This window comes from Camponotus vicinus, unplaced genomic scaffold (genome assembly GCF_025532165.1).
Source record: "Camponotus vicinus isolate PSW18456_S1 unplaced genomic scaffold, iyCamVici1.0 SCAF_3, whole genome shotgun sequence".
In the NCBI taxonomy this organism is placed as follows: Eukaryota; Metazoa; Arthropoda; class Insecta; order Hymenoptera; family Formicidae; genus Camponotus; species Camponotus vicinus.
Window position 1 is genome coordinate 13,473,444 of NW_028141967.1, and position 12,832 is coordinate 13,486,275.

Here is a 12,832-nt window from a genome sequence, read left to right on the forward strand (position 1 = left end):
ATTAATAATTAGAATTAGTAATTAAAATATGTGTTTCGCTCTCTCTCTCTTTCTCTCTCTCTCTCTCTCTCTGGAATATGTATTAATTTTATTAACATATTATTCAGCTTAGTTGCACTAAGATTTTGTAATTAAATTTTTTTTTATTTTTTTATTTTTTATTTTTGATAAATACCTATACACAGTCAGTCCCAAATGACTTGGCCTTAACATATGTTATCAAGATCACTTCCCTGACTAACATCCAAAGGGATTTAAGTTTTAAATTTTATATTAATTTTATATTATTTTATATTAATTTTATGATTTTTTGATTTATTTTATGATTTTTTATATTAATTTTATGATTTTATGATTTTTTGTTTTATAATAATGATAAATAGTGATAATAATAGTAATAATAATAATAAAAGGAATTACTTATTGCCTAAAATTTATATTCTTGGTGCAACTTTTTAATATCATTATTTTTGTGAGAATATGTTATAATTATATTAAAATTTGTTAGTACTTTTTTTACCATTTTTTAAAAAGGTTAATTTAATATTAAACTGCGATACGAACCGCCATACGAACTGCTGCATTTTTTACGTAAAGTTAATAAATACTCACAGACACAAATTCATAAGCACATGTTTTAAGAGTTGTCAAAAGTGCTGTTAACCGCGCATGCAGCTAATGTTGCAGAGTGCCACTATCACGTCAACTGTACAAGGTTGCTATTCATTCTAATGCCATAGTTGTAAAATGGTAAAGAACTTTTTTGTTTAGGTTATTTTACTTCTATCCGTTCACGAGCGTTGACACAATCTTTGCTAGATCCTGTACATCTATGCACGTATGTGTACATGTAGGTTACGTGTAGCGATAATAACGGTGACAATCACGTTTCTTAAATGAAAATTTCCACATTTTGACTTTATTTCACATTATCTCTTCACGATACCTATAGAAAAAATAAAGACACTTTTATTAGATAATTCAATTTTATTATACAGGGTGGCCCATTTTAATACATCCAGTCGAATATCTCGAAAACAAAGCCCGGAAGAGAAAAATGTTTCAGACAAAAGTTGTTTGGTTTCGAGGGGGCCATAAGATGGTACCATTGATTTGACCTTGAAGAGTTATTTGAAGGTCACGTGAAGGTCACCTCAATTTTTTTAAAAGGCACCCCTATTTTTTATTACATATTCTTGTAGCTGACCTCGAGAGCTTTCCAAAACACTATAATCAAATGTTTTTTCATTGAGTACTTTTCGAGTTATAAAGCTCCAAATTTGCAATTTAAAAAAATGCAAAATATCTCGTAAAATATTCACTTTCCGATAGTCTTACCTTACATGATCCAGCCAGTCAAGGCGAGATCCAAGCATGATCCAGCCAGTCAAGACAAGGTCCGTGTATGATCCAGCCAGTCAAGGCAAGATCTAGGCATGATGCAGCTAGTGAAGGTAAGATTCGAGTATAATCCAGCCAGTGAAGGCAAGATTTGGACATGATCCAACCAGTGAAGGTAAGATCCGTGTATGATCCAGCCAGTGAAGGCAAGATTTGGACATGATCCAACCAGTGAAGGTAAGATCCGTGTATGATCCAGCCAGTCAAGGCAAGATCTAGACATGATGCAGCTAGTGAAGGTAAGATCCGAGTATGTTCCAGTCAAGGCAAGATCTCTATGGAAGGAACTGTTCAAAATTATCTCCATTGGCTTGAATACATAATTCCAACTTATTTTCGAAGTGCCTGACCGTTTTGAGTAAGACAGCTCGCGGTATATTTGCGCAAGCTACTCTTATCCTCTCTATCATGTCTTCTCTAGTTGTAGGCGCATGCTCATAAACCACATTTTTAATATACCCCCATAAATAAAAATCAAGTGAAGTCAGATCAGGTGATCGTGGAGGCCATGCGATGGCTCCTCGTCGTCCATCTGCCATTGTATTCTCGATCTAGATAAGCTCTCACTATTGCCGCATAATGAGGTGGCGCCCCGTCCATTTGTATCCACATATTTGTCACTATTTAGGAATAAAATTGTTATAATAATATCTTCCACTGTTGATCGGAGTATCAAACTTTATTACTCAGAGGCTTAAGTCTGCCGACAATACCCATGGCTGATTATCATCCCTCAGAGATTGTTGATATTCTCCTTGTTCTCGGAGAATGTCAACTAAATTATCATGAAGCTTCGCGAGTTTACCGGAATCGTTACCCCGAAAGGGAACAACATCCGAATCATACTACAATCCGGGACCTCGAACGAAGAGCTCGCCAAGGCCGTTTAAAACGTCAAAGAGCACATCATGAATATAATGAAGACGATGTGCGTGTGCACATTATCTTGGCATTCATTCATCTTCATCCTCATACAAGTAGTCGTATTATGGCTAGAGAAATTGGTATCCCGAGAAACACGATCTTAAGAATTTTGAAGAAAACGAAGTACCATCCTTACCATATCACGTTAACACAAGCTCTTACTCAAGCAGATATGCCGTTGCGTGTACAATTTTGTCAATGGGCACAACAGATGATCCGAGCTGATCCGAATTTCTTCTATTATATTATGTTCTCTGATGAATCGACGTTCAAAAATAATGGTGAATTAAATAGACATAATTGCCATTATTGGTCGGATATTAACCCACATTGGCATAGACAAGAAGATAATAAGCATCGCTGGAGTGTGAATGTTTGGTGTGGTATTATAAATGGTTTCTTGATTGGTCCTTATTTTTTTGAAGGAAATGTCAATAGTGCAAATTTTTTGGAACTTCTGAGGGATCATTACCACCATTGCTTGAAGACATTGATCTTTATACACGCCAGAGAATGTGGATACAAATGGACGGGGCGCCACCTCATTATGCGGCAATAGTGAGAGCTTATCTAGATCGAGAATACAATGGCAGATGGAATGGGCGACGAAGAGCCATCGCATGACCTCCACGATCACCTGATCTGACTTCACTTGATTTTTATTTATGGGGGTATATTAAAAATGTGGTTTATGAGCATGCGCCTACAACTAGAGAAGACATGATAGAGAGGATAAGAGTAGCTTGCGCAAATATACCGCGAGCTGTCTTACTCAAAACGGTCAGGCACTTCGAAAAAAGGTTGGAATTATGTTTTCAAGCCAATGGAGATAATTTTGAACAGTTCCTTCCATAGAGATCTTGCCTTGACTGGCTGGAACATACTCGGATCTTACCTTCACTAGCTGCATCATGCCTAGATCTTGCCTTGACTGGCTGGATCATACACGGATCTTACCTTCACTGGTTGGATCATGTCCAAATCTTGCCTTCACTGGCTGAATCATACACGGATCTTACCTTCACTGGTTGGATCATGTCAAAATCTTACCTTCACTGGCTGGATTATACTCGAATCTTACCTTCACTAGCTGCATCATGCCTAGATCTTGCCTTGACTGGCTGGATCATACACGGACCTTGTCTTGACTGGCTGGATTATGCTCGGATCTCGCCTTGACTGGCTGGATCATGTAAGGTAAGACTATCGGAAAGTGAATATTTTACGAGATATTTTGAATTTTTTCAAATTGCAAATTTGGAGCTTTATAACTCGAAAAGTACTCAATGAAGAAATACTTTATTATAGTGTTTTGGAAAGCTCTCGAGGTCAGCTACAAGAATATGTAACAAAAAATAGGGGGTGCCGTTTAAAAAAATTGAGGTGACCTTCACGTGACCTTCAAATGACTCTTCAAGGTCAAACCAATGATACCATCTTATGGCCCCCTCGAAACCAAACAACTTTTGTCTGAAACATTTTTCTCTCCCGGGCTTGGTTTTCGAGATATTCGATTGGATGTATTAAAATGGGCCACCCTGTATACAGGGTGTCCCATTTTAACTTGGACAGTAAAATATCTCAAAAACTAAGCCCGGCAAACAAAAATGTTTCAGACAAAAGTTGTATGGTTTCGAGGGGGCCATAAGATGGTATCATTGGTTTGACCTTGAAGAGTCATTTGAAGGTCACGTGAAGGTCACTTCAATTTTTTTAAATGGAACATCCTATATATTTTTGTACATTCTTGTAGCTCATCTCGAGAGCTTTCCAAAACACTATAATTAAGTACATTTTCGTTAAGTACTTTTTGAGTTATGAGGCTTGAAATAATTTCTTAATTTTACATAAACCGTAAAATATCTTGTAAAATATTCATTTTTCGATTACCTTACCTTAATAATTTTATGTACAAAATAATGAGAGGAATCAATTGGTGTAAAGAAAACACATAGTTGTTTCGAAGAAAAAATATGTAATTTGCAATTAACAATTCCATATTTTTTCTTAAAAACAACTATGTGTTTTCTTTACACCAATTGATTCCTCTCATTATTTTGTACATAAAAGTATTAAGGTAAGATAATCGAAAAATGAATATTTTACAAGATATTTTACGGTTTATGTAAAATTAAGAAATTATTTCAAGCATCATAACTCAAAAAGTACTTAACGGAAAGGTACTTAATTATAGTGTTTTGGAAAGCTCTCGAAATAAGCTACAAGAATGTACAAAAATATATAGGGTATTCCATTTAAAATAATTGAAGTGACCTTCACGTGACCTTCAAATGACTCTTCAAGGTCAAACCAATGATACCATCTTATGGCCCCCTCGAAACCATACAACTTTTGTCTAAAACATTTTTCTCTATCTTGCTTATTTTTCGAGTTATTTGGCTGCCTATGTTAAAATGGGTCACCCTGTATACAGGGTGTCCCATTTTAACTTGGACAGTAAAATATCTCAAAAACTAAGCCCGGCAAACAAAAATGTTTCAGACAAAAGTTGTATGGTTTCGAGGGGGCCATAAGATGGTACCATTGATTTGACCTTGAAGAGTTATTTGAAGGTCACATGAAGGTTACCTTCAATTTCTTCAACCTACTATTTGTCATTGCATATTCTTGTAGCTTATCCCGAGATTTCCGAAACACTATAATTAAGTACCTTTTCGTTAAGTACTTTTTGAGTTATGAGGCTTGAAATAATTTCTTAATTTTACATAAACCGTAAAATATCTTGTAAAATATTCATTTTTCGATTATCTTACCTTAATATTTTTATGTACAAAATAATGAGAGGAATCAATTGGTGTAAAGAAAACACATATTTGTTTTGAAGAAAAAATATGTAATTTGCAATTAACAATTCCATGATTTTTCTTAAAAATAACTATGTGTTTTCTTTACACCAATTGATTCCTCTCATTATTTTGTACATAAAAGTATTAAGGTAAATTAATCGAAAAATGAATATTTTACAAGATATTTTACGGTTTATGTAAAATTAAGAAATTATTTCAAGCCTCATAACTCAAAAAGTACTTAACGAAAGTTACTTAATTATAGTGTTTTGGAAAGCTCTCGAGATAAGCTACAAAAATGTGCAAAAATATATAGGGTGTTCCATTTAAAAAAATTGAAGTGACCTACACGTGACCTTCAAATGACTCTTCAAGGTCAAACCAATGGTACCATCTTATGGCCCCCTCGTAACCATACAACTTTTGTCTGAAACATTTTTGTTTGCTGGGCTTAGTTTTTGAGATATTTTACTGTCCATGTTAGAGAAAAAGATAGAGGGATTAAAGAAATGGATGGAAGAGAGAGAAGAGGAAGGTAAGAGTGTAATAATAGGAGATTTTAATGCAAGGACGGGAGGAATGGGGGGGAGGGTCAATATGGGGGAGGATCAAGGAACGATAAAGACTAGGAACTCTAAAGATGAGAAAAGCAATAGAGAAGGAAGGAGGTTAGTGGAGGTGCTAGAGGAAACGGGATGGAGCATTTTAAATGGGAATATAAAAGGGGATGAAGATGGAGAATACACGTATACAGGAAGTAGAGGAAATACGGTGATAGATTATGTTTTAGGAAATGAAGGATTACGGGAAAGAATAGAAAGACTAGAAATAGGAGAAGATATTGACTCGGATCATCATCCAGTAATTTGTTGGATAAGGAAAGAAGGTAAATGGGAAAAGGAAAAGAGTAAGAGGCAAGAGGGCAAAAGGGGGATATGGGACGAGGAAGAGAGAAAGAAATTTAGGAGGGAAATAGGAGGAATAGATATAGGAGGGAACGAAAGTGAGGTGGGAGAAGAGATAGAGAAAATGAATGAAAAAATAAAGAAAGCTTTAGAAGAGTGCGGGAAAGGAGATAATAGGAGAGAGAGAAGAAGACAGGGGTGGTGGGATAAGGAATGTGTAGGAGAAAAGAAAAAAGTGAGACAGAAGCTGAGAAGATGGAGGAAAAGGGAAGAAGGTGGAGAAAGGTATACAGAAGAAAAGAGAAAGTATAGGGAGATGTGTAAAAGGAAAAAGAAGGAGGAGGGAGAAAGATTAATAAGAGAGGCAGGAGAAGCGAGAACAGAAAGCAAGGTATGGGAGATAGTAAATAGGGAGAGGAGGAAAACGAAAGGAATAGATGAAGGGATACAGATGAAGGAATAGAAGGAATATTTTACGGAACTGTTAGGAGGGGTGGAGGAGAGAGTTCTCAAAGGAAAAGAGAAAGGAAGTAGAAGAGTGCAGGAGAGAAACATAAAATGGGAGGAAGTTAACAAAGTTATGAATAAATTAAGGTTAAATAAGGCAGTAGGTTTAGACGACATACCAAATGAGGTATGGAGATATGGAGGAGAAGAAATAAGAAAATGGGCTTGGGAGATTTGTAATAGAGTATGGAGGGGAGAGGGGTGGCCGGAGGGATGGAAGGAAGAGATAATCGCGCCGATAGTGAAAAAAGGGGAAGGAGATAAGGTTACGGATTACAGGGGGGTTACACTCATGCCGACGCTGTATAAGATTTACACGTCGATTCTGATGGAAAGGTTAAGGGAAGAAATAGAAGAAAAGGGTATAATACCGGAAAATCAGACAGGATTTAGAAAGGGAAAGGGGGTAATGGACAACGTATATGTAATGAATTATTTAGCGCAAAGGCAGATTCACAGGGAGAAAAAGAAGCTGATAAGCGTGTTTATAGATCTAAGAGCGGCCTTCGACTCGGTAGACAGGGAGGTGTTGATAAGAGCTCTAAGGGAGAGAGGGGTTAGAGAGGGGTTGATAGAGAGAATAGAGGAGGTATTAAAGGAGACAAAGAGTAGAGTGAGGATAGGAGAAGAGGTAAGTGAGGAATTTTGGGAGAGGTGTAAGACAGGGATGTCCGCTAAGTCCGCTGTTATTCAATATTATGATTGCAGACTTGGAAGAGGATTTGGCTAGGCGGAGAAGGGGAGGGATTAAGCTGGAAGAGGGGAAGATATATTCGATGGCATATGCGGACGATATGGTACTGGTGGCGGAAGAGGAAGATGAGATGAAGGCAATGTTAGTAAGAATGGAAAGATATATTGATAAAAAGAGGCTGGAGGTGAATGTGACGAAAACTAAGATAATGATATTTAGAAAGGGAGGAGGTAGGAGAAAAAGAGTTAAGTGGATGTGTAAGGGGAAGGAGATAGAGGAGGTTAAAGAGATAAAATACCTAGGATGTCTTTCAATCAAATGGCAGACAAGAGGGACACATAAAAGACAGAGTAAGAAAGGCAATGGGAATGATGGGACAAGTGTGGAGCATAGGGAAAAGGAAATTTGGGAAGGACGTAGGAAAAAGAATATGGCTGTTTGATGCGTTGGTCTGGACGGTGTTAAGCTACGGAGCCGAGATTTAGGGATGGAAGGAAAGGGAAAAAATGGAAAGAGTGGAAGAAAGATTTTTAAAATGGATACTAGGAGTAGATAGGAGGACACTGAAGAGCAGAGAAAAGAAGAAAAATGGAAAGAGCTCGAGGAAAACCGGAAGCGGAGGTCCAAACTAGGCTAAGTAGAGCAGGGTTTTAGCGTGTATGTGTGTGTATAGGCAGGATTAAGAAAGGAGTAGAATAAGTTAATATAAGTTAGAATGTAAGTTAGAATAAGTAGAATAAGTAAGAAATGTAGGATAAGAAATAAATGTACGCTAAGAGATGTATTTAATTGTAACCCCTTTGGGGAATCAATAAAGGCATATCTACTGTCCAAGTTAAAATGGGACACCCTGTATATATATATACAGGGTGTCAGGGAAATTTTTGCCCATACGAAGTAAGGAGGTAGATTGGCTCAAATTAAAAAGGACTTGTACTGTTTTGTGATATTCGCAATAATTAACGAAAAATTAAATAAAGAATATCGGCCAATCTGCGTGAGTAGAAGCGCGCGGCGACGAGAGTCGTCCCACTGTAATCTTATACTAGGCGCGCGGCGAAGCGATGGCTCTCCGAGACATGATGGTGGCGTGCGATATATCGCAATACCGCGCCGAAAAATGACCCGTCTTTTTAGTGGCGAGAAAATGATGCGCTATCATTTCCACACCACCTTGCGGTAGATAGCATGGTGCGCTTTTTTTATAGTGGTTTCCCCATAGGCCTATTCCACTCTAAATTTAAATATTTGTGAAAATTGTTCAAAATGCCGTTACTGTACGCTGAATGTATCGTAAATGTAAAAAATTGATGATGACAGTACCTTCACAAAAATTGATCCGTGGTTGAAAATCCCTCGATAAAATGTGTTGCACACATTGGTAATGATACGGGCGTAATCCGTTACACGTAAAGCGTGATGTACCGCGTATCGCGAAAAACCAAATTCATACCGCACACGACGCACGCTAGTTCCAGGATTTTCATAAAATGCTTCAAGAATCCTTTCTTCATCTCGTACACGAAGACGCACTGCTGGACCGGTTATCTCGATATTATGCACGATACCCAGTTTCACATAATTATTGCACAACGCATAAAATTGTACGTCCACTTGGTTTTCGTGCACGCCCGGAAAATCATTCCACGTAAATTACGGCCGCGCGATAAGTATTTTCTCCCGCTAGCCCGTATGCCACAATCATATCCGTATATTCCTGCAGAGTACACTTCATTTTCACTGTTAATTTACTACGCGAACACAAGATTTTTACTAAAACCGTCTCAGCTCTCGCAAGCTGTTGCCAGAGTGCATACGCCAGCAGCACGCAACTACAGCTGAGCGGACATGTGTTTTAGTGGCGAGGAAATGATGCGCTATCATTTCCACACCACCTTGCGGTAGATAGCATGGTGCGCTTTTAAAAGAATGGGTCATTTTTCGGCACGGTATTGCGATATATCGCACGCCATCATCATGTCTCGGAGAGCGATCCGCCCACCGCTTCGCCGCGCGCCTAGTATAAGATTACAGTGGGACAACTCTCGTCGCCGCGCGCTTCTACTCACGCAGATTGGTCGATATTCTTTATTTAATTTTTCGTTAATTATTGCGAATATCACAAAACAGTAAAAGTCCTTCCTTCTTAATTTGAGTCAATCTACCTCCTTACTTCGTGAGGGCGAAAATTTCCCTGACATCCTGTATATATATATATAAAATAATTCAAACTTATATAATTTAAATTTTTCGACTTATTGATTAAACTTATTAAAAATATGATTAGTTTAGTCGTTGTTGAAATCTAATAATTTAAGATACTCTCAACTAACCGACTCGTGTAGATATACAAGATGCCTCGTTGTTGCTGCGCATGAACTTGGAGCGAGTATATGTCTGATCAGCAGATGTATTATTTAACGGTAGCAAGAACTATATATATGTTTAATTAATCATAGATATGTTTTACCGGAAAACGTACATGTAGGTCTTTAAAACAAAATACTATCAAGAGGTACTACCGTGCCTCTTGATAGTATTTTGTTTTAAAGACCTACATGTACGTTTTCCAATAAAATATATCTACACTGAGAAAAAAATCTGGTTGCATTAATTAGAATTCTGGTAGATTCAACCAGTATGTCTGTTGGAAAATGGACGAACCAGAATTCTTGTAGGAATTACCAGATGAATCTGATTAATTTCTTCCTGTTAAATTTACCAAATTTTCTGGTTAATAATACTAAACTCGCGAGCACCAGATCGTCTAAAATTTTTTCCATCTAATCTCCAAAGTCTGTTTAATATTCTGAATTCCAACAAGATTATTGGATAAATTCAATGCAGATTATTGAATAAATTATTTTAAATTCAGTTTGTTAGAAATTAAACTGATAAACAGGTAAATTTAACTAAATAATTAGGCAATATCGAGCCAATGCGGATGAAAGGCGTGAAGCAATAAAAACTACTTCTGTAATCCACATTTTATTGATGATCAATCATACGTTTCGGACTCCTTTCGAGCCTTCTTCAGTGACATACTGCAAATGTACAAAAAAGGAATAAAAGCAATATAAATACAATGTATAAAAGAAAGAAATTAAGAAGTCACTGTTAATATACAAGTCAAATAGTTCGACATTACATAACCGTCTCAACCACACGTCCAATCTAAGAATCTCCTAACGGTACAAGACGCAAGGAAAGATGCACTATCAAATATATTCCAATGATTATTACGACGCCAATGGATGCAAATATTATACTTGCGGTACTTACTCGGACACAAAAAACGCGATGGGGCCGGACACGAACATCTCACCAAGTCCAACGACTCTTAACCGACAATCAACGAGAATGTGAAACAAATACCCACGTATACATGTATGTTGTTGACAAAACATCAACGGATCCAATAACAATGACAGGCTCAAATTTTCGAAAAAGTATCGATAATCGGCAAACAGGCATCACTCAATTTAAGCGTATCGCTCTGAAGATTTAAAGCATTCCTTTGGCGCTTAATGTGTATCATCTCGGACATCAATCTCTTCCCCAAAAAAGGTTCCTCATCCAAGATCTCAACATTATCCTAATCGAAATCATGATTCGATAACTTATGGTTCGCTAAGACAGAGATGCGACTCTTTTTATGCTCCTTGATGCGAATATTTAGCGGACGACTTGTTTGTCCCACGTAGGAAGCATCGCAATCGTTACAGTTAATCTTGTATACTATGTTGCTTTTCGCATTTTTTTGGAGCTTGTCTTTTCCTACAGATATAAACCTACGCAAATTATTTATTCCCGTATAAGACATCCGTATATCTAGATCTTTGACACAAACACTAAACTTTTCTGAGATATCCTTTATGTATGGTACATTAAAATATGTAATTTTATTTGTACTGATGTTGTCATCTGTATTAACTGTCATAGTATTGCTCTCATCAAATTCGACCAACGTCCCACCGCCCACCCTCACACCGTCAAAAGAATGATAAACAGTGATGCAAGAAGAGGATGCAGCTCAAACACACACAATCAGAGAGCTAGCGTCCTCTTTCTGGCACTACTGCTCGTAAGAGAAAAAAAATATACTTTGGATTTAATGTCAATACTAGTTTTTTATATACATTTCATGGCAAATATTGAATACGAGTTAAGTTAAGAGTGGCTCGCCGCCTAGCGGCAAGCAAAGAAATTAATGTAACAAGAAATTTTATAGATCCAACCAGAAAATACAAACCAAATCCTTATAGTAAAATCTATTAAACGTTCTAGTTATAAAAAATCGAGTTTTATCATGATAACTAGAAATTCTTGTTTGATTTAACCAAAATGCCTTCAATCATATACGTCTTATTGGTACAATCAAACGATTTTTCTCAGTGTATGATTAATTAAACATATATAGTTCTTGCACTGTTAAATAATGCATCTGCTGAGTAGATATATACTCGACAAACAATTTTCCTATTTCAAAACTGCCAAGAATCTACTGCCATGTAATATGTCGATCTTTTTCAAACTTGAGTTTTCAAATTTTAACCATCTATTTTCACAATATAATGCATTCTCTTTTTAATATTTCCCTATTATCCTTTAGCCAATTAAGTTAAAAACAAATTTTAATATGAAAATGAGAAGTTAACATTGCGAGTAGAAATATAATAAAAAAACAATAAAAATTTGACTAGTTGCAACAATATGAGATTGAATATTAAGCTCATCCAGGAAGGATACGATATTTCGAAGAGGATATATGAAAGAGCAACATTAAAAAATATGAAATAAATCATACATGTTACAACTTAAATAAAAAAGTCATATGTTATAAAGCAAATTTATTCTAAAATTACATCATACTTTACGTCCTCTTTTATGTCTGCGTTGTTTATTATTTTACAACATGACACAGCAAAAATATGCACTTACAATTTAAGCCGACAGTTATGTTTCACATCGTGGACATTTAATATGCCCGTGAATAATTTTCGATCAACAAGATTTATTAAGTAATAGATTATAATAGCCTTTATATTATCCTATATATCAACAAAGTTTAGAAATTCATATAGTCGCATAATGAAAACTATTAATAAACTATGAGAAATAGATGAAATTGATTATTGATAAACCATCTATGATTACTTTAATGGATTATACTTACTAAGCTATCTTTTCGATGTAAATAAGTATTTTTTTTCTATTTAGACAACGATAAATAGATTAGTACGACATTAATTAAATTATACATAAACTTCACTGTTCCTAATATCATTTTATAATATCTAAGGAAAAATATCATAAAATTGCCAGATTTTATTTTATTATATCTTCTAAACTTCTAATGCCATGTTTTACTTGATTTTTGGGGAGGATTACTCAGAATTATTTCCGCTACAATATATTTAAGTGGCAATAAAATTAGTGAGGTGTAACTTTTTATACATATTTTTATATTTATCTTTATTAGGAGGAATAAGAAAATATAAAACAAAGAACGAGAAAAGAATAAAAAATATATAACAGAGTTTTAGTTGGCAACTACTATTATTCTCATTTTATTATTCTATTATTCTATTATT

The 12,832-nt window shown here is 35.8% G+C and overlaps 1 protein-coding gene and 1 pseudogene across 11 annotated transcripts in view; both read left to right on the plus strand.

Moving 5' to 3' along the window:
* Positions 1-12,832, plus strand: part of Rh50 (Rhesus blood group-associated glycoprotein Rh50) — a 415,396-nt gene that overhangs the window by 163,855 nt on the left and 238,709 nt on the right. The window lies entirely within an intron of this gene.
* Positions 2,498-3,180, plus strand: LOC145968285 (uncharacterized; annotated as a pseudogene).